The following is a 22985-nucleotide window of genomic DNA, read 5'->3' as shown; positions in this document are numbered from 1 at the left end:
TCAGCTGCTCAGTGGCAGCTTCCTCGAGGGAGAGAAAGTGCCTCAAAGGCCATCTTGCTCCTGTAAGGCACCTTGTTGATTTCACAGCACTTATGCAAAACATATTATTATTAGCAACAAAAATGCTTGTGGCAGTAGAATTAGCCTCAATTTCCGGAATAGTCAGGAAGCTCTCACATCTCACAAGCGAGAGGAAAAAAAGTCCTAATCCCAAAAGCTAGTTGGAAAGACAATGTTTCAGACTCGCTCAGCCGTGGTTGCAGAAACCAGTCTCTGACTCTTAATCACATGCGAAAGGTTCCCCGTTCTAATTACGGACCTGACCTGGGGAAAAGAGCCCACTTCCCAATCCAATAACGCCTCGTGTTGGCCTCAGCTCTTTGGTGCTAATATCCTACACCCCCCTAGACGAGCCGGACCTTGACTTCCTCCACCTTGGTTTTCAGTGCCGCTCAGAGCAGCGGCGAGGAGCCCAGGCTTCCACCACTGGTTCTCTCGCAGCGTTTTCTGCTGGGACAGCAGAACCCTCTAAGCTAAGCGGTCTGTGTGGGCACGGCCTCTCCATCCCCCTGCACTCACTGTCTCTTCTCCACTCACAGCTTAGGAGCTGCACAACGAGGCCTGTGTGAGGGTGTGCCATGCGTGTGGGGGCCCCTGTCCCCACATGGAGGCGGCCGGGTCTCGAGGCAGCTGGCCCAGGCAGGGCCTGGGTTGCTCTGAGCATCTGAGCCCGAGCAGAGACCACAGCACCGACGGCTCGTAGAGAATATCTGGTCCCAGTGCCTCGTTTTTCAGAGGAGGCCAAGATCCAGAAAGGAGAAAGAACTTGTTTACATCCAGAGGGAGTTCACGGTCCTATCAGGATTGTGCCAGTGCCTGCGCCTACACGTGGGCAGAGCTGGAGAACTATTCTAGGAGCCCAGCTTCAGGTCCACCTCCCAGATGGAGAGAGGTGGGTTAGCGCACTAGAAGTTTGCACTCTGGCCCTGGCCTTTGTTTACTTCTTCCGTCCAAGACATTTTCACCCGGGGATCTCGGTTTCTTTCTCAGTGGAATGGGGTTCTTCTGCTGCTTACTCAGTGATCTGGCTAAGGGGACAGAGCAATAGACAGATATGAATGGTTCTCTTGAATAGTAGAGAGTGGAGAGGAATTATTTTCTGTAGGTTTTATGAATATTTCAATTCCTAAAATGGTAAGGTCACTTCCAAAATTTTCAAGACCACTTGGGATAAACTGGGTTATAAGTACTAGATCACAATGCATGGGGAAATGTTACCATAATGAAGAAATCTTTTGGGGTGTGTATGCATGTGTGTACTTTCCAAGGAGAAAGTCAGGGGCTCTTATAGTTTTAACCTTTACTGTAGCCGGTAATCGCTATTTGGGCAGAGCAGATGCTCAGCTCAGCACAGTTTCTGAGACTAACAATGACCCCTTTCTGCTTGCTCCTCTGTTGTCATCACCCATCCAAATCTTCCCTGACTCTCCAGGCTTTGTTCAGGGCCCTTCGAGACCAGCCCTCCCTGGGTTCCCCTCCTCTGAGTTAATGACTACAATGCCCAGAGCCCGTGCTCTGCATGCAGGGACAGGTCCTCCCTCACAGACCCTGTTCTACTGGAATCTACTTCCCTCGCTTGTTTACTTTAGATTTTATGAGACTGTGGTTCCGTGGGGACAGGGCTATCGCTATGATTCTGATAGGACCCCAGCACCTGGCAAAGAGTTTATTTTGAAGCAGGAAGTTGGTCCAGCTGGAGTTCATCCATTGCAGCTCACACTGCAGTGGAGTCTTCTGTGAAAGAAGGGCTTATACTCATGTATGGAATCCACCAGCTCTGTTCTGCTTTAAACATTGATTTTGCAGATTCTTAGAGAGGTAGTAGCTGGGCTGGAGACTGCTAGGAGATTTCTGATCTTCCAAGAGACAGAACACCTTTGAGTTACAGATGAAATAACATGCTGAGCACAGCTAAGCAAGATGAGTGGAAATCAGGGTCAGTTAGCAAATGAGAAATGGTTTGGTAGAAGTTAGCAACCCTATAAGATCTTCTTCTTGGGGACTGGATGGTTCCAACTTCTTTCCATTTGGGTAGGAAAGGGGCTCCAAGAAACAAACACAGGGGACTTCTTCCTTGGATGGGTGGAAGAGGTTAGTGGATATTACATTTGGGTTGGGGCAAAGGGCATAAATTCGGTCTCTCTCTCTCTATATATATGTATATATATATTATTGTACATAATATATAATATGTATATAACATGTGACTGAAATTCCTATTTCCAGTAACAGAAGGAAAGATTAATAAATTTGACTACATACATTTTTAAAATGTTTGTATCACAAAAAATATGATAAAGTGGCAGCTTAGACAGAAACACTGAGAATACTCATTAGCTAGTGAAAGAGAACGACTGTCCCTAATAAAATAAAAACTTCTAAAATTGAAAAGCACCAAAAATTTGGTAGAGAAATGCAAAAAAAGACATGAACAGACAATTCATAAACAAAAGTGCCCAAATAATGAAAATAATATGCAAGCTTGCTTCTAAGAAGTGATACCTCAATGACAGCAACTCTGAGATGCTATTTGTCACCTAGCAGATTGGGACATACTTAAAAATATGGCGGCATGTTCTGCTACTGAGATTGTAGGAAAATAAGCCTCTCTTTTCCTGTGAAAGCAAGGATATCGATATCTAACCAAGCAACATAGGCCCTTACCTTGTGACCGGCAGCCTTGCAACCTGCAGTCTACTGCGAAGATATCCCTCTGATATGGTAAAGTGCTGTACACAAATAGCATGTATGGGCATTCATTGTAGCATTGTTTGTAATTGCAAAACAGTGAAAACAATACCAGTGCCTGGTTATAGCAGGATGGTTAGGTAAACTGTGTCGTGTTTACACAGAGGCGTGTGACACAGACACTCTTCTACAAAGGAGTAAAATCTCTTTGAGCTGATATGGAGTGAATTCTGGGATTTTCTGTTAAATGAAAGAAAACAGTGCAAAGAATACCTATCGAGCTAATAGCTACCAAAGTGCTAAAGAACATCTATAGTATGCTACCCTTCATGTAAGAAAGACAATTTAACGAAGAGAACACACGTTTGCTTGTTGGTGCAAAATAAATGAATAAACCATAAATCAAGAAAATCAGTGTTCTACTAGTGGGCCAGTGCAACTCCCTATCAATCTAGTTCAGAATTAAATTTTAAAAGCCAGCTATCTTTAGGTTCTCACCTATGACACCTCGTTGTCTAGCCTTATGTCTCATGTGATCAGGTGAAACCCACTCCACGTTTATGTACCTGTCACTGTGATAGGAACACACCTGCTTTTCCTTCTCTTCCCAGTCTCTCCTTCTTTGCCTCACTTGAAACTCGTAGAACTTGTGTTTCACTCAACCCAGATCCCCAGTGTGAGAATTCCTTAGCCTTTCATTTTTGGCCCTGGTCTTACTCTTTTCCTGTACACTTCTCCTAAGAGTCTCACCCCTACTCACATCTTCAGTTAGCATAAAATCTAGAAGATTTGAAATTTTTATTTCCTATTGCATGGTCAAGCTCCATACTTCTGTGTATCTGAGACTTGCATCTTTATCCCCATTTTTCTTCTTTTTGATTTTAGTCTGCATCTCTTAATGGCCCCTCAAACTTAGTAGGTCAAAAGCCAACTTTATGCTCTAGCAAATATGGTGAATTCAAACACGTCTGCAGGTTATTTGAGATACCTTAAAAGCAGAATGTCCTCCATCTGTGTGAGTGACTTGAAGATTCTCTTTGTGAAAAGCAGACGAGATGATGAATTCAGTGACCAGAGAGGAAAAGTAGACCAGATGGTCCCGTTACAGGGATGCCTGCAAGAGGAGTGAGGCTCGGGCCAACAGCCCGCGAGAGGGTTTGGGATTAGGTGCTGCAGACTCCATCAGTCCTTCAGACGGACAAAGCTCTGACCAACATCTTCATTGCTAGTGGGCAGGACACCCTGAGCCAGCGCTCCTAGATCCCACAGACTCGTCTGAGCCTGTCTTCCTCAGAAACAGATCATACACATTTGTCGCTTTTAGACATTAAGTCTGTGATAATCTGTAATGTAATAACAGTTGATATCTCGCCCACTCCTGCGTGAGCAGCCAGCACATACATATTCTAGTCCTTTCTCCCAGGGCCCTTCTTCTTCTTCCTCTTCTTTCTCCTTCTTCTTGTTCCCTAGCCCTCCCCTTTCTCCTCTTCTCCTCCTCCTCTTTTCTTCCCTTCTTCCCCTCTTCCTCTTTTCTTCCCTTTTCCCTCCTCCTCAGCCTCCTCTTCCTTCTTCTGGTACCTGGTACTTAACCCAAAGCTTTTTGCACTGAGTTATATCCCCAGCCACCCCCCAATGTGAAAAACTGTTTTAAATTTTGAGACAGAATCTTGCCAAGTTGTCCAGGCTGGTCTTGAACTTGTGACCCTCCTGATCCACCAGAGTGTTGGGGTTGCAGGTGTCTGTCACTATGCCCTGGTTCTACTGCTTCTTGAAGCCAGCAAAAGAGGTATCATTATTGACTGTTAACTCTTCGATTCATTCCTCCTTTGGAAATCCATTATGATGACTTACTGATTTAAACTTCTGATTGTTTCTCAAAGTGTCCCCTTGCCTCTCAGCTTCATTGCCTCCCTCCCCTGTATAGCCTCGTGACAGCCTCCTAACCCCGGCACCCCCAGACACATTCTTGCATGGCTGTCAGGCTGATCTTCCGAAAAACACTCTCTACTCACCAGTTCTCAACAGATGCCCTGACACAGGTCCCCAGATACCAAGAGCACAAAGTGAAGCCACAAAGACAGTGCTCAGGTAGGAAGTGTCTCCTCCAAACTATCCACTGCCTCTGCCTGGGACAACCAAAGGCCACCATTTTGGAATGAGCGAGTGACCTTTGGCTGGATTTATTATCATCACTGATTTTGAGGTTTTAAAAACATCATCACTCAGCCACCTCATCTTTGACAAAGGAGCCAAACACCCTCACTGGAGGAAAGATAGCTTTTTTAATAAATGGTGTGGAAAAGCTGGGTTTCAACTTGCCAAAGATTGAAACTAGACCTATTTCTCTCATCATGAGCTAAACTAAAATAAAAATGGATCAAAGACCTAAATATTACAGCAGAAACACTAAACCGGCTGGAAGAGAGGTAAAGTAGACCTCTTGAAGGCATTGGTGTAGGAAGACATCATGAATAAAATCTTAGTCACACATGAAGTAGTACAAAGAATCGACAACTGGGATCTCATCTTATTAAAAAGCTTCTGCACAGCAAGAGAAACCACCAACAGTGTGAAGATACAACCCACAGTGTGGGAAAAATTTTTATCAGGTGCTCCTTGGACAAAAGTCTATTATCTAGAATTATAAAGAGCTTGCAAAAATCAGACTTCCCAAAATTAAAGACCCAATAAAAATGGGCATCTGAAATGAACAGACATTCTCAGACTAAGAGTTGGAGCAGCAAATAAACATATGAAAAAATGTTCAACATCACTGGCCATTTGAGAGATGCAAATGAAAACAACACTGAGATTCCACCTCACTCCAGAAAGAATGGCTGCTATCAAAAAAATCAACCAATAACAAATGCTGGCAGGGCTATAGGGAGAAAGGAACCCTTCTCCACTGTTGGTGAGAGTGCAGACTGGTGCAACCACTCTGGAAATCAGTATGGAGTTTCCTTAAAAAACTAGGATAAGAGGTGCCATTTGACCCAGCTATCTCTCTACTGGATATCTTCCCAAAAGAATTAAAAGAATCATACCACAGTGATCTATGCACACCTGTGTTTATAGCAGCACAGTTTGTAATAGCTAAAACTTGGCAACAGCCCGAGTGTCCATCAGCTGATGACTGGATAAAGAAGATATGGTTGCTTTTGTTTTGTATTTTAAAAAATAAAATGGGGTACTACTCAGCCATAAAAAATGAGAAACTAGAGACATTTATAGCTAAATGGATGCACATTGAGGCTGTACTCTTAAAAGAAATAAATAGGACACAAGTGTAAATACCAAGTAGTTTTTCTGGTTGAGAAACTGAGGACCCAAATGTACAATAGATAATGTGAAATAGGAAGAAAAGGTCAAAAGGGGAAGGGAAAGTGGGAGGAGTCGGGGGAATGGAAAGGAACCAATATGAGAAAAGGAAAAAATAGTAATGAAGTCTTTTTAAACAGGGAGGGGTAGAGGAGTTGAAGGGAGGGCAGGGGAATAGGGAAAAAAATAACCATATCATGTAAAGGTACAAGTTCCCAATGATGGATGTCAGCATATTGTATACCTAAAATTACCAATAAGCTTAATGAATTAAAAAAATTTTAAATAAAAATATTATTTTACTCTCATGTCATGTTACTTTTAATTGTAGTACATAACTCATGTTGTAAATATTGGGAAATGCATACATTTTTAAAAAGAGCAAGAAAAATCATTTCTAATTCTACCATCCTGAAATTTGGGCTTATTTCCTTCAAACTTTCCCCTATGCTTTTAAAACATTATTAAGATTATTCTGTATATTAATGTCATTTTTTATTTCCACTTTTTTGCTTAAGGTTACAAGATTTTTCCATATCATTACAAACTCTGTGTAAATAGCATTTTAATAGCTGCTTAGCATTCTGTGATATTAGGAATTTCATTTTGAAATTTGTCTCCTTGCCGAACACCAAAATGAGCGATTCTCCTTCTGAAGGGAGGCGGCCTGTCCACCTCCACAGCTCCAGGGCCCTGGAGGTTGCTGTTTAATATGTAACAAGATTGTTTTTCTCTCTGGCCATGGCCTTAATCCAAAAGGCAGCAGCCACTCTTGGTAGGGCCTCTGGCAGGTACTTGCTACCGACATTTACTCCTTGAGGCTGGACTAAAGCTCCCTCCGTTTCTAGTGGGTCAGCAAAGGGAAAGGCACCAGGGTCAGATGTGGGAGAAGGGAAGAGGGAAAGGCAAGAAGCCCCCAGGAGGCTGTGCTCACGATGCAAACACACAGCCCTTACAACACCAGACCCGCTCCTCCTCCGTGCAGTGACTGCTAATCCATAATTTATGGCTCCAGTTAATTCTTCCCTCCATCATGGAGACAGTCACCAAGTGCGCCGTTCCGTCAGAGCCACTCCGTGCCACTCAAGCCCTGGGTTTCTTTGCCGGGAATTCATTTCGCAGCACCCGTTAGTTTGGCGGAAGACCCGGAGCACCAGAGAGGGAGGCGCTGCCCGCCCCCATGGACTTTACCGAGAAGCAGAGCAAGGGAAAATGAGTCTGACTGTGCCATCTAACTGAAGCCGCAAATTCAGGAGAACCAGTGTGGGCCTGAGAATAAAGGAAGAGTAACGGAGCCAGGGGCAGGGGCACAGTCACCAACACCACGTGTTCTGGGCCCGAGGCTTTGGGGCAGACCCTAGGAGGCCTGCGGGGGTGTCAGGAAATCCCGACAGGCTCCCTCCTCCCCTGGAGAGTCTTGGCCCTCCCACCTGCTGCTCACCGGATCCTAATGCATCTGAGTCCCCCAGAGCTGCAAGCAGGGACCTGCACAACCAAAGGCAGCCTTGTTCTGGGATTGGAACCTGAGCTAAAGGGCCCTGGAGTCTGTATTTTGTGTGCATGACCAGTACAGACTGATTAGGACTCATACCCCAGGGATTTACTAGTTCAGTTAAGGCAGGAGCTTGCTGTGGTAGGGAACACTCCCGCCCACTGGAAGGGGTGTTCCTGACAACAGAGACTGTGCTTTGTTTCCTACTGTAGCCCTTTATCTTAAGACCTGTGTGGTGCTGAGTAGGGGTTTAGTTAACATTTGGTGAATGGATAAATACCCAATTACGTATGAGAAGCACAGAGCTGGTCAGTGCCAATGCGAAGTTTACTATGGCATTGTGTCCTGAAGCGCTGCAGAAGTTTGCTTTTACTTCCTCCTCTGCAGAAGGATAAATATAGCACTGTTCTCAAATACTTTTTGAGTTCGGGTGTAATGTAGACACCAGGTGTTACTCACCACTGACACAGGAGAGGCGGGTACAGGTGTAGCGGGTGGGATAACAGCCTGGCCACAATGATCACTGATGTGATCATGGCCGGGATACAGAGGAATGTTTCTTTTCCTCTGCCCGAGGCACGCTGAACGTTCTGTGTCCCCTTTCTTATGAGGGCTTTGTCAACCTGTAGAGACTTTTACCCATGGTGGAAGAAAATGACCCATGTTTCCAGCCGAAGGACAGATGCCCTCACCTTGTCTGCTCTTCTCTCCCCTTGTTCTCTCAGGTCCAATTTAATTTCATTGCTTTCTGATGTGCAGATTGATGAAAATCTGGGCTCTTCTGTGAGGCTGCCTTTGTCCCAGACCGTGGCCTGGGTAGGCCATGCGGGAACAGAGCCCGCAGTCACCCAGAGGAAGGCATTATTTACATATTTATTAGAAATTCTGTCCTGCCAGCAAAAGCCACTCACTCTGACTTTAATTCCGATAAGTAAACAACCCCATTGGCAAGGAAGAGGCTGGAAAACAAACCAGAGTAGTTTGCACAAGATAATACAGTAAAGCAGAAAAAAATATCCGTAATTCAAAACCATTTGCAGTGCAAAGCAAAAAAGGAAGGGAGAGAGAAAATCTGTCTCCAAAGATGAGCTTAGGTTAAATACTCCAGAAGAAATAATTACAAAGTAATTCAATTATATTTGGTATCAGTTTCCTCACAGGCCAGTGGAATGACAATTAATCCCAGGGCGCCTGTTTTTAATACTTTGAGTTTGCTCAGGATCGCCCTCCAGCAGTTACTGCACTCAGCAGTCCTGGGCTGATTGCACCTCTCTGCCCTTCCTCATCCGTTCTGGCCTGAGAAGGCCCCACTCCGGGGAGCTGTTCTGCAAGTTCAACCTTTGCTGACCCTTCTCTCGCACTGCCTGGCATCCTCACATTTTGCTTAGGTGCCCTCCTGCTTCTGTTTAATTAAACTGCACTGCGAGCCCTGCAGCAGTGGCAGCGTTTAGCATCCTGTGGCTTTCTCCTCACCTCCAGAATTGAGCCAACATCACCATCCCTGTGACAGCACAATGAATTAAATCCTCTCAGCATCACATGTCTAGCTATCCCTGGAAAAAATTACATTTTGGGAACATTAAAATGGACTAGCTTTAATCCACAGTAGCAAAGGAAGCAAGAGATAGGGCTTAAATCCCACCTGACGTTCTGACCTGAACTAAGTGCAGATAAAATCACACCGGATCCTTTGCATTTCTATAGCTTCTTTCAGCCAGGGATTGGAAGGTACCTTTTATACTCTAAGAAGCTCCACAACCTTTTAAATGCTGCTTTCCAGCTCTAGGAAGAATTCATGCGTTAAAGCTGGAAAATGATGGATGGACAAAGACTGATCCAGGCAAGCTTTCTGGGTAGCCATGGTGGAAAGATGAGAGCCCCAGCCCTCTGGCTGTGCTGCTCAACCTGCAGACTGAGAAACCATCGTGCTTCTGTGCTGGCGCTTCTAAAATGTCAACATTTTTTAAAAAATCACAAGGTGTGGTCATGTTAGTTGTCCCTCAATGACCCGAGGGCATACGGACCAAACACCACAGGTGAAAGTTAACGTGTTGGTAGACAAGCACCTGTCCCTGCCTCAGGACCCTAATGTCCAGGACAGAGGTATTCCTCGGCCACACGGTGTTGCCAAAACCCCCTCCATGGATAAGAGGAAAATTGGAAAGATGTGCATTATAAACTAAAAATGTGGGTTTACAAAATAAAGAAAAAAGGAGCCCCAGAACTTGAACCAAGTCTGTGTCCAGTGCTCCTAGCAGCAACTCTTTTGGGGACCAATGTGGGGCAGGTGTGGCCCTCAACCTTTGCACGCCTGAATTCAGCACTCTAGACACAGCGGTGATCTCACTCTCCATGTGGCACAGCGTTTGGGCCACTTTTCCAAGTTGCACAGCAGCCAGGGGAGAGCTGGGACCCTACACTGAGGTACGATATCAGTGAGAGCATCAGTGCTGACCCTGGACCCGCAGAGCGCTCTGTACCATGACGTCCACACTGTGCATCAGTGCTGACCCTGGACCCGCAGAGCGCTCTGTACCATGACAGGTCCACACTGTGCAGCTGGGGCCTGGGTGGGGAGGAAGGGGGCGGGAGGGGAGGGCACGGAAGACAGTGGAAACTTCTTTATCTTAGGCGGGGAGAGGTTCCACTTCTTGGAAGGAACTTGCAGAATTTCAAGCCCCTTCATTTCCAACAGAAGACAGGTATGCCTGTAGAGCTTAGAAGGACACCAGGTGCCCGTCAGTGTGCCCGCCTGACACTGTGCCGGTCTGCACCTTGATTCCTGTGTTCTTCTTTGTCACCCGTGAAACGCAGCTAATAGCTACTGTGTCAAAGTGTCGTGTGAAGGGCGGAGTGGTGCGTATTAGCTCCTTGGTCTTTAGGACTCAGTATCCGAGTTTTAACATGATTCCTATATATCGAGTCCTCCAGGTGAAGCCTACCCACCAGCACATCTCACGTTTTCCCTGGAACCAGGGAGGAGTGAGTTTTGAAGAAATGCTGAGACAGGACAGGTGCAGGTTTTGGGGATTCCTTCCTTCCTGCTTTCCCTGGTTTAATCAGATTTACCTGCAGACCATGCTCTTGGGACCTTAAACACTCGCTGCTCATACGTGACACCCTGACTGAGAACTGAGACTCCAATGGTATAAATGAGTCTGGATACACTAAGAGGGCCGCAGTGTGACTGCAACGCCCAGCCACTCATGAGGACACAGCGCGCTTTCACCTCTCATGACGTTTGCTATCTGATAGTTTGCTGACTAGCAAGTGATTGCACAAGTGAGGACAAAACTATATGTGCAGAGAGCACAACAAAATGAGACTATAATAGGCAGAGAACTGTCGTAGGCTGGCAAAAAGAGCAGTCTGGAAAATGGTGGCGAAAATATGGCAAGCGAGTGTCCTATGGCTTGGGCAGGTCCAGGGCAGAAAGAAAGGGGCCTGGGTGGGATGGGGAGTTTGAAAAGGATGAACTGTGCTGGGCATGAGCAGTAGCAGGCTGGGACAATTACAGTGCTCACCGGAGAGCAATGGGAACCACTGAAAAGGGTCGATTTAAGCAAAGGTGACATGTAGAGTATTCTCATTAACAAATATACTGCCAGGATGACGCCTGTACAATCACAGCAGTAGTCAACCATTTAAACATCAATTAATTAATATCTCCCCATTTTTAATGCTGGTTCTCAAAATCTTTTGCTTATCCTTTCATGCCCCACCAGTTATTCCAAGCGCCTGCTCTGAGTGTGGACACTTTGCCAGACACAGCACGTGACAACAGCTGAGCCCAGACCATCCGGCAGGGAAGACAAAGGAGAAAGGTGAGTTGTCAGTCACTGGAGCTGTGCTAGGAAAGAGAAAGCTCATCAGGCAATAGAAAGGGACTGTCCAACTCCTGTCTCAGATGGGGAAGGTCTCAGGTGAAGAGATATCTGGGTTAGGCCTTGAATGATTAATACAAGGTTACGAGGACAAAAGTGAGATGTATTTTCTGAGGGACATTTGGCAAATGCAGACAAGCAAGAGGTGTCAAGTTATTCACAGTTCTTCACAGATCTATGAAGACTAATGAGAATATCAATTACAATTTTTAAAAGTGTCCCTTAAATATGGAAAGTTCTCAACTTATGAAGATAGCTTTTCAGTGTTTAAAGAGTTTCTAAGGGACAGGTTTGGGTTGCTGAGCATTCTCTCCGAGAGGAACAACAGTGGGATTCCAGACTTCTAGGGTATTATGTTATAATTTCCTTAAATATAAGTATAAAATGGTATTTAAATATAATAGGTCACAAAATGCTATTAGTTATCTACTGCTGTGTAGCAAATCACCCTAAAATTTACTTCTGTTTCTGTGAGCCTGGAGTTGGCCACAGCTCATTCAGTTTGCAGACATTAGAGTTCTAGCTGGTTGATATCTTCATCAACACTTGGTATTGTCATTAAAAACCATGCAGTAACAGATGCATAGTTACCTGGGGCCGACTCACCTGCATTTTCTATGATTAATGGCCTTGCACATCTATTTGTAGGCTTATTTGCCACCCATATAACTTTTTTTGGTTAATTGTCTGTTCAGTCTTTCATCTATGTTTTGTTAGGGTTTTGGATTTCTTACTGATGAGTTTAGGAGTCCTTTATAAAAAAATTTCTTTGCCAAAAATGTGACTTGCAAATATTGTCTGTAATAAGTGGCTCTGTCTTTGCAAAGAAAATATTTTTAATTTTGAGAAGGTATATATTATACTATGCTTGCTGTGATAATACTAAACATTCTCGCCTAAAACAAGTTCACACAGATTTCCTGAAACTTTTATAATTCTACATTTAAATTTGTGTTTATGATTTATTTAGAATTAATTTTTATATAAGATGTAGATTTGTTTTTGTTTTTGTTTTTGCTTGTTCTTTTTTGGATTGAACTCGGGACCTTGTGCTTGCAAGGCAGGTGGCGGCACCACTGAGCTAAATCCCTGGCCCAAGATGTAGATTTTTGTATGTGATATAGGATAAAAGTAAGGCTTTTTTTTTGCCTATTTGCAGCCGTTCCTGCATTTTTTGTTAAAAACACTATTGCTTCTTCTTCAATCGCATTTGTATTTTTATAAAAAGTAAATTGACTGTATTTTTATCTGTGTGGAGCCATTTCCATTCTCGTCTGTCCACTGATTTATGTGCTTGTCTTTGTGGCTTTCCATAAGTCTTGAAATAAAGCATGGCATGTCCTCCACCTTTGTCTTCTCTTTCTAAGTTGTTTTGTGTATTCTGGTACCTTTACTTTTCTGCACACATTTTAGCGTGGCCTGTGTGGTACTTACAAAAAGGCACATGACAGAATTGGATAGGGGACAGTTGATCTCTCAGCAATACTGAATCTTAAAATCTATTAACATGGTGTGTCTTGAAGTGCTTTTAGGATTTTAACTTTTCTTGTCAGTGTTTTATAGAACTTTTAGTATAGTAAAACCACAGTTTTCAAAATTTATAATCTCAGTGTTTTTTTAGCATTATGGTGAGTATATTTTGGTAAAACTTTAAATTTCAGTTCTTAACTTTGTATCCTTTGACCCTGCTAAGCTCTTGTATTGGTTTGAAAGTATTTTTGTAGACTGTTTTGAAATTTTCTGTGCAGATTATCATGGCATTTTTAATATAGATAGTTTCTCTCTGCTCTACCCCTCCTCTCTGGATGTGTGACCTCTTATTTTTTCTTGCTTTATCGTACTGGCCAGGACTTCCAGAATGATGTTGTTCCTGAAAAGAAGGCAAATGACTCAGTTTGTCATCATCAAGTGTGATACAGCTGTAGCCTGGTTGATGGTCCATGTGTACTTGGTCAGGTTAAGAAAATTCTCTTTTATTTCCAGTTTGCTGAAACTTTTTGCCTTCAACAGAGGTTGAATTTTATGAAATTATTTTTCTGCATCCATTAATGATTTTTCTTCTTTTCAAGTTTACTTATTTCTGATCTTATTTTTATTATTCAGTTGTGTCTGCTTCCTTTAGGGTTATTTTGCTATTCTAGTCATAGTTTCTTACAGTAAAAGTTGATACTATAGATTTGACTTGCTTTCTTCTTTTTGTTATAACAATTTTATGCTATGTATTTCCACGTAGAGCTTCTTGCATTACATCCTACAAATTTTGAGGTGTGTGTTCACTTTCATTCATCTCAAAACATTTTAAAACTTTTTTCAGATGTCTCACAAAACTCATGGGGTTATTTGGGATTTTGTTGTTTAATTGTCAAATATTTGTAGATTTTTCTAGGTGGATTTTAATTATTTATCTCTGATTTATTTCCGCCATGGTCTGGTCTGAGAATATCTTTTATATAATCTTTATGTTGAATTGTGTTGAAGTTTATTTTGGGAACCCGAAATCTGTCTACTTTGTTGAATGTTCTACGTGCACCTAAAAAAGTTCACTTTGCTCTTTTGTGCTGGAATGGTCCATAAATGCAAATTAGGGTAACTGGTTGAGAGTGCTGCTCTAGACCTCTGCAGGCTCCCCAGTCTTCTCTGTATGTTGTTGGCTCTGCCGAGAGGAGAGTAGGTAACCGAACCTCCAGCTACAGCTGCAGATCTGTGTCCCCTTTCAGTTCTATTCGATTTGACTTGGTTCTATATACTTTGCAATTTTGCTGGCACACAACCCTCACACACTTAGGGTTGTAAGTCTTTCTGCAAGATGGATTCATTTATCATTATGTGATGTCTCTCTTTATCCCTGACGTTCCTTTTCCTGACATCTGTTTTGTTTGACACCAAGATCGCTACTTCAGCTTTTGTGTGGGTTAGTCTTTACAAGGTTTCTCCTTCCTCCTTACTTTTAATCTAGATGTATTTTTACATTTACAGTTGACTTCATGCTGGAAGCATCTGACAGTATCTATTGCTTAACTGATGTGTTTGGGCATTCCTACTTAATGTGCTTATTGACACGGTTGGATTAAAATCTACCATCTTGCTAACTGTTTTCTATTACTTCCATCTGTTCTATATTTCTTTTTACCTCTTTTCCTGCCTTCTCTTGGGTTAATTGAGCATTTTTTATGATTCTATTTTATGTCCTCAATTCACTTATCATTTATACCACTTAAAAATGTTTTTAGTGGTTGCCCTAGGGTTTACAACATTTAACTGTAATTGCATAAACTTTCATTTGTAGGAAGTGTCACGTGTCTGAACAAAAACAGATGGAACCTCACTTACATCCATTGTAAGTTGCTAGGATTCTCTTCTATGTCCACTGAATATTTGTCATGTGCCAAAATATCTTCCTAAACATTCTACATGTGTTAAGTGATTCACTGCTCTTAGCATCTCAAAACGTGGAGGCAGTTGGTGTCCACATTTTACAGATAAAGAGATTGAAGCACCAAAGTCATTTCTTGTAGTTATTTTCTTGTAGTCAGAACAAGACCAAGACCAGTCGGACTTGAGAGTTTTGCTCAGAAGCGTGGAGTTCCTCCTCCTCCCACCGGCAGCTAGGAGTCCCCTACGGGGATCTCCAGACTCAGATGCTCATGTGCAAAGTGTGGTCTCAGCGCATCTAAATAGAGCAGAGGAAGCTCTCCACTCGGAGGCGCGGGGCTTGTGAGATGACATCTATGCTTACCTTACAGTTCCATCTGCTGAACTTCGGAAGTTGAATATTTTTGAATGAATAGTGTCATAAAATGATTGTATTTTTAATGACTTAATTATAAAGAGAATAGCTTACTTGGACACCAGCCAGTGTTCTCATCTGGCAGACAAGGAGAATGAAGCTCCAAGAAGATGCATTTCGTGCCCAGAAGTCAGTGGTAGTCAAGACTTGCACCCACCGTGGAGCCCAAACCCACAGCCTGCTGTGCCCTCCTCTGTGCTCTGGGGCACTTTGTGTTGCTTCTTATCACCCAACACAGCAGACTTTGTCCTGTTGGTGTCTCTACGAATCTTTCAACTGCATGAGTGACAGCCTCGCACCTGATTTTGTATCCTTAGCAACTGTCACGATACACTGTCATCATGTTTTTTAAGAAGTTTGTCCAGTGAAAACCCTCCCAGTTTTGCTTCAGTCCAGAAGTCTACTCCTAACATTATTTAATGTCCCATGAAGTACAAGGGACGCTCAACAGTCTTCTAGCCTGCAGGAGGTGGATTCACACTCTTAGTGGGGACTTTGAACTGTCTGCTACAGAAATCAGAATTATCTCAGAAACAGTAGACTACGTCAGACGTAGTTACACCCACGATGTCTGTAGCTCTTTCTTCTGTAGGACATAGGACAGGAGGACTCTTACATCTCAACTCTATTCAGGGACTCCAGCGGACCAATATGGTGTGACGGACCTCATCGCGTCGCTGCTCTCTGTACCTTCAGCTGAGTCTCCAGACCCGGAACGCTCTCTCTCCTGGTTTATGATCCTTGCCCTTGCTCACACAGCCTCTTCTACCAGACAGGGTTTGATGACTTCTGCCTGGTTAACTCCTTCTTCTTTTAAGATTCATGATCTTCTTTTGTGTGAACTTTTTCTAACTTTGGTGATGGTGATGCTGGAATGGTACCTACCTGAAGACATAGTCATTGGCGTTTTAGAAGGCGGTTATAGATCAAGGCTATAGGGCCTGTATTAGTTTGATTTCTATTTGTGGGATAAACTACCTTCCATACACACCTTCAAGGAGGGTTTATTTTGGTTCACAGATTCTGAGGGATCAGTTCATGGTTGACTGGCTCTGAGGCAGAAACATCACAGCGGGATTGGCAGAAGAAAGTGGCCCCCATCGTGGCAGCCAGAGAGCAGGGCACACAAGGAAGAATCAGAGAAGGGGACAGGAGCCAGATGTAGTCCAAGGTCACAGTACCATGACGCATTCAGACAGACCCAGGTTCATCGTTCTCTGGCTCTGTGACTTCTGTAAGACAATTTACTTCCTTCAGGCTCACTCCCCCAAGTATACTCAGGTCAAATTCATGGCAATTACTTCATAAAATATCTGTGATGATGAACTTAGACAATGCTCATGGAACATTTAACAGGTACCTGGCAGCCATGTTAATATTTTGCTATTATTTTTCTATCACCATTGCTAATCAACATGCCAAATTAAAGTGCAGAAGGCCTGTTACAATCAGCTGTCACTTCACAGATTTATATGTATGGTCTTTTTCCAGAGAACTTGGCATGTGGCAGGAATTAACTTGGTAAACTCACAGCTTTTTAGCCCACCTAGGTGAGGGCTATTCAGAAAGAAAAAAACAAACAAACTTATTTTTTAGGCCAAGACCAGAAGGAAAATTAGATGAGTTTTTATGCCTCTCTTGAGTATGGCAAAGCAACAGTTTGGCTCCACATCTGTGTTTTGTAAAAGAAAATCTTGTGGAACAAGTAGAGAAGTGTTTGTAACTCAGGACCCCAGGGGCCCCCATTACTGGGCTCTGTAAGGGAGACAGAAGCACAGAGAGTGGACAGAGGACAAGTCCGGAGGCCGCTTCCACACCCTGCTCAGTCGGGGCCCTCGCTGCAAGTCAAAGTAGATGAGATCGGCACCATGCACCATGCCCCGAGATGGCAGGGCCTGCAGGGAGCTGGGCAGCTCCTGGAATCTGATGAAGGTCAAGTGCTTCTGGAACAGGGTGAGGAGAGAGAGACCTCAGGAGACTGACTCCCACTCCTCCATTACTCCCAGACAGGTCCGGATGCGGCTGCAGGCACCACTCCTTTCTCACACAGCCTCACTCAGTGGTCGAGGGGGTGTGGGAGGGACAGCCGGACACCATAGGTGATGAGAAACGAAGAGCAAAACACACTGGGGCTGACCTCGTGCCAAAGAAGGCACAGATCCGCAAGGTGCCTGTGGGGCCCTGGAGTCTTCCCAAGGCTGGGCTGGGTCACGGGGTCCCCAGTGCCTTAGAACTGCCACTTTCCACCCCAGTGAGTGGGTGCCAGGTGCAGAAGGGAGCAGGCTTGGGAGGAGAGAGGGGAGGTGGGTGGGAGGGAGGAGAAAGCTTGCTGCTGAAGTGAATTTTCGATTTCTTGGTGAATTTCAATCACACAGGCTTTCTCCAGGTCCGTTGCCAGAATTAAACCCTAATGTCATTCCTGGCAGAGTGGAAATTCTTAGCCAGCCTGCCTCCTTTTAGGAGAGCACTTGTCCCAGGAATGGTTAACTGTAACGATGATTACAACCCCCCCAGAAAAGTGCCTCTCTCCTCATTGCAAACACCGAATATACATTATTCAGATACCCTGAAGTGAGTTTTCCTAACCCAAGCTTTATATCAGCTTTCAGGGGATGCTTAGTGCAGGCCTGGGGCATGATGGGAGGCATGGACAGCCCGCTATGTGCTGGGCAGCTCTCAAGGACTGCACAGAGCAGAGATGAGAAGAGCAAAGGTTCTAATCTATGTGGGGACCAATCAGAGAGGGGCAGCTTCCCAAGTATTCCCGAGTACTGCTCCAAGTACTGAATCACATAGAAAATAAGCTTTCTCTTAAAGTACATGGCTGAGATTAAAAGCAAGATAGGGGAAAAATCACAGGGTCCCAAGCAGTTCCAAGGCAGGCAGTAGAATGACACAGGTTTGTGGGGAGAGAGGTTAAACATGCGCCTCTGGGTGAGCTTTTGTATCGAACCAGTGGACCAACTGAGGTGCGATCTCTGGGTCAGATAAAGGATGCTCAGAATTACTCACTTTACATTTGTCTGGTGCAGCAGTACGATAGATTCTGATTAATCTTGGCATTGTGCATTAAAATCATGAAGACAAACGCAAAAACAAAAGGAAAAATAAATGGAATATTTAATTTCTGAACAAGTAATAAAGGGAGAAAGAAGAAATAGAAATTGTGCCAGTCCAATAAAATAAAGTAAAAAACAGGTGAGGAGATTGTCGGATAAGATGGTAGATATGAATATAAATAGATCAGAAATTACAGCAAACTTGAGCGAGTTCTAGTCATCCATTAAAAGGTAGATTGGGAATCAAGAAATTTCTGGTATATGCAAAACCTCCTAAAACTTAATGACACTAAAGAAAACAAACAACAAACCAACATTTAATGTCAGAAGATAAACCAGACCCAGACAAAAACTAATCAGAAGAAATAATGTTAGATCCCTTAATTGGTATGAAGTTTTGTAACATATGCAGAAATTATAACTAGAAGGAAAAAAGAATTTGACAGTTACTGTTCTGCTCCATTGACTGCTCTTGAAAAAGACAACAAAAAACTGATTAATAAGCAATTAAAGATCAACTGCAAGGGCTGGTGGGGAGGGTGTTTCAGGGGAGACTGCTTGCTTAGCATGTGTGAGGCCCTGGGTTCAAACCATCACACACACACACACACACACACACACACACACACACACAGAGCCTAGCATGATAGCTAGAAGCCTCCTTGGTCCCACACGTGTGCTAGGCCTAGACTAAGTGTAGGATAGCCAAGCCATAGAAGGTTAAACTAAATGGGCAGATCTGCTATGGCAGGGCCAAGGCCAGGGACACGGGGTACTCAGATTGCTGCACCTGACTGTCTCGAATCCCCAGACTCCCTTGACCTGTAAGTCTTCCGAGCGACTGTTGCTTCCTGCGAACAGCTAACCTTCCTTGCAGATGATGTGGGGATTACAGAAGTGCCCTGCCTGACTTTGCCAGGGTCTGCCCCTCCCTCCCCTCCAGGCAGAACGGTCACTAGAGCTCAGTTGGAAGACAACTTGGCCATACCACATTCTGGTAGCACCGGTAATAACTGGACCCGCTAGGAACCAGACAGGGAGCCACTTTCAAAGAAACTGCAGGGTCTGCTGAAGTGTCAGGGCTGGATTCTGAAACTGCTGGGTCAAGAAAAAGAAACCAATTTGGGCAAGAGAGTTTATCAGAGGGGAGTGTGTTGTGAGGATGTGCACTAACACCTCAGCCAGGACTGCAGGGGAAGTGAGCAAACAGCTATGATGGCTTCTAGAAATACAGAAAAATGATGCCTTACATTAAGAATAAAAGCCAGAATGGCAGCAAGAGGTGCAAAAAAAGAAAAATAACTTTCAGAGAAATATCAGCGTGAGATACCAGCTAGAATAGATACATGCTATAAGACCGGGAAAACTAACAGACGACTCTGTGTTGTGGGAGGGCCAAGATGGCATCTTGGGACAGTAAGGCACGGTGGGTAGATGAGCATCGCTGGGGGCTTCTCCTACGGTGCGGGGTTGGTGGTGGAGAAACCATAGAGAAGTAGGTGGATTGATCCACAGCAGGGGGACCCTGGGACCCCTGAGCCCCGAGAGAGGAGGCCAGGTGGCAGAGTGCCGTGCTCGGTGCAGACAAGCACACTTCTTATGACAGCGGCAGGAAGAGAGGGGCAGCCAGCAGGGGCCAGGCTTTCAGAAGGCTGTGGAGATGGTTAACAGATGGGTGCAAAACACATGGGCAGGCAACACAAGGGCTATTCTCTCTGTGAAATTAAAAAAAAAAAGCAAGGGAGATGGTGAGACATCTGAGGACAGCCCTTCTGACAAATTAGAACCTGTTATTTAATGTCTGGTTTTTCATACCCAGCACCCAGTGACCAAAGAAGATACCATTTCCAAGGGCCGCTGAAGCATCACGACAAATGTCCAGGGCAGCAGCCCTACTAGCGAGGCAAACACCACACATTACATATAGTGTATATATATATATTATATATATACTGGCCTTTTCCCAGAGAGATCTACTGGCACGTATGGAGTTGGGAGGGGGATTACGCTGACATTGCCAGGCCCTCAGCTACAGCATCCAAGGTGATACTGAGGCCACGGTACACCAGGGTCCCCCAGTCAAAGTGGAGGCCGGGGTAAGCACGTTCTGCTCACCACGGTCCCTGTGCCTGTGAATCTGCACGGTATCCAGGTAACACCTGTGAAGCACCCGGAACAGTTGGCACAAACTCCACGTTGCACCTTCATTTGTAGGATAAGCGCTTCCAGTGGGAAAGGACAAGGAGAAACCTATGAAAGTATCTCATCCTTTACCTGCTACCCCTGTTTCAAGGTAGTGAGTTTACAAAGACACTATTATCCAATAGGAAAGGCTGAAATGAGCGCCACCTTTAAGGTCTGTTTAAGGATCCAGCCCCGTTATAATAGTCCCCTTGCTCTCCATTTACTTCACCCATCTGATTCCTGCAAAGGTCAGACGTATCTAAGCATGGACTGCTGGGGCCATGGCCCAGCCTTAGAGCCATGTGGATGCCTCTCTAGAGCAGATCAGCATGGCTCAGAAACGTGGTATGCATCCGTGGCTCTGGGAAAAAGTACTGTTTCCATCCTTAGGAAGAGCAGAAGCGTGCGTTTTCATTTATTTAAAACACAAAACAGATGCATTACAAGTTTGCTCCAGGGCTGTGTTAACTCCTCTGCCCTTTGTTAAAAAACAGTACGAAGAGATGCAGACCATCTGGACTCTGTACAGGACACCACATTGTTCAGTGTATAGAAGGCATTGCGCTAATGGAACCAGATGAGCATAAGTAGATGCCAGAGAGCAGAGACGCAGGCCCTGCCGCATCAGGGACACTGCCGGTGTCTGCTGTCTACGGCATAGTAAGAGTCACCATTCCCCGAATGAGGAAAACAGGACTGAAATTTGTATTCCCCACATGAAAATGGAGGCAAGATGCCCAGTAGGCATATTTGGGTGGTTGAGACACAGTGCTCGCTCCCTGGGAATGCCAGCCAGGTCTGCACGAAATAGGACAGGAAAGGCGTCAGATTTGTGGGGCCAAGCTATGGCCCCTTCGCACAACTCAGTCCAAGGGGTCAGAGGGGGAGAAAAGGCATGGACGGCTTGGCAAGAGCAGAAGGAGATACTGTTTTACAGGAGAGCAGAGGCACGCACGTGGCAGCCAGAGAGGCATTTGGGTGTCTCCTAGTGTTGTGTACTAAGTTTCAGTAGCAAATGGCCAAGCACAGTCACTCTGGCCTGAGATGTCATGGTGATCAGAGCAGGAATTAGGCCCACAGGGATGAAGAAGGGGTGCACATCACCCGGCAAGTCCTAAGAGCACAAGAGAACTGTCCGGGGTTCAGGGGAGTTCCCAGCAGGAAATAAGGAGGTTGCTGAGGGTCCACTCTGCCTCTAATGTGAGCAGCAATGGCGGGGACTTAGTTCATTGCATTAGTTTTCTTCCTTTCTAACACGGCAGCTACAGGAGCACTCCCGGGGTCTCCAGCGTGCAGAGAGCCTGAGGACTGGAAGTGAGGCCTGGAGCAGTGTACTGTGCGGCCAGAAGACTTTGCCAGGGCAGGACTGACGGCCCTGACTCTGAGCTTCCACAGGGAAATAACCCGGCCTCGCCATGTCACGCCATGTCACGCATCTCCAGGGTAACGCACATCCAGGGACTGACAGCCATGGGGTGTGTCCCTCCACCCCGCCGTGACTGGGACCCGCACTGGCAGACTGCGCCAGCGTCAGGTCACCCCGTCTTTACCACTGATTGCCAGCCAGCACTGTGGTGTCTGTGCCAGAGCCCAAACCATAGCAAGGACTGTGTTCCAATAATGCCATCGAAGCCATAACTATTGTGTATTTATTTATAAATGCATAAAATAAACGCTGGACTACAAAACAAATCCAGGAGAATATAATGCTGCTGTCATGATCTTCACATCTTAGAAACTTACAGATCAAGAAGACGTCAATATTTGTAAGGATGAAGATCGGAGTGACGTGGTTACATCAGGTAGCATAATGTAATACATTCTCGTGTTCAGGGTATTGGGAACACACGACGTCTTTGTGTTGTCTTAAAACTTGATCACATGCTAGTGTACAAATTAATCGACCCTTACCCACACATTTGATCTATGCAAAAAATATTGCATCAATGATAAAGAAAAATTTTTTTGAGCACAAAGCTCAAGGCCTACACAATTTTGTAGAGAAATTTTACTAAAACTCATAAATTCATTTTCCCTAAATTCTCTATTCCAGTCAAGAGACAGAGAACGACCCATCTACTAGAATGTGGTATAAAAAGTCGACACAGACAGTACAAGTTTACTGTACAACCTCACCATGGGCTAGAGCGGTGATGGCAAACCCATGGCACCTGTGCCACAGCCGGCTGTATGTTATCACTGAAATTTCTAAAAGGTTCACCATCACTGAGGTAAATGAACAGGATATAACATTAGCAAATCCAGACTTAACACTTAGAGTACATCATGATAAAAGATTTAATCCCCAGTGTACGAAGATGTGTCAGCATTTGAAACTTATTTCTGTGACTCAACAGATTAACACGAAAAAAAAAAAGGTGTCCGCCTGAGCAGGACCCGCTTCTGCTTGGACCTCTCACTTTCTGGACGCTGCCCAATTCATAACCTGGCCCAGCTGATCTTAGAGCAGCCCCAACTGCTAGACGTTTTGCTCTTTTTTTTTTTTTTTTTTT

The 22985-nt window shown here is 44.6% G+C and overlaps 1 long non-coding RNA gene across 1 annotated transcript in view; it reads left to right on the top strand.

Moving 5' to 3' along the window:
- The window catches only part of LOC104854574, a 564230-nt gene that overhangs the window by 405263 nt on the left and 135982 nt on the right, over window positions 1-22985 (top strand). Inside the window, exons 4-6 of the long non-coding RNA XR_778164.2 lie at window positions 11284-11382; window positions 21735-22274; window positions 22526-22703. This is a non-coding gene — a long non-coding RNA (uncharacterized LOC104854574). The remainder of the gene's footprint in view (window positions 1-11283; window positions 11383-21734; window positions 22275-22525; window positions 22704-22985) is intronic.

Source organism: Fukomys damarensis, unplaced genomic scaffold, assembly GCF_012274545.1.
Source record: "Fukomys damarensis isolate Sample0158 unplaced genomic scaffold, DMR_v1.0_HiC HiC_scaffold_11, whole genome shotgun sequence".
Taxonomy (NCBI): domain Eukaryota; kingdom Metazoa; phylum Chordata; class Mammalia; order Rodentia; family Bathyergidae; genus Fukomys; species Fukomys damarensis.
This window is presented reverse-complemented; position numbering and strand designations above follow the sequence as displayed.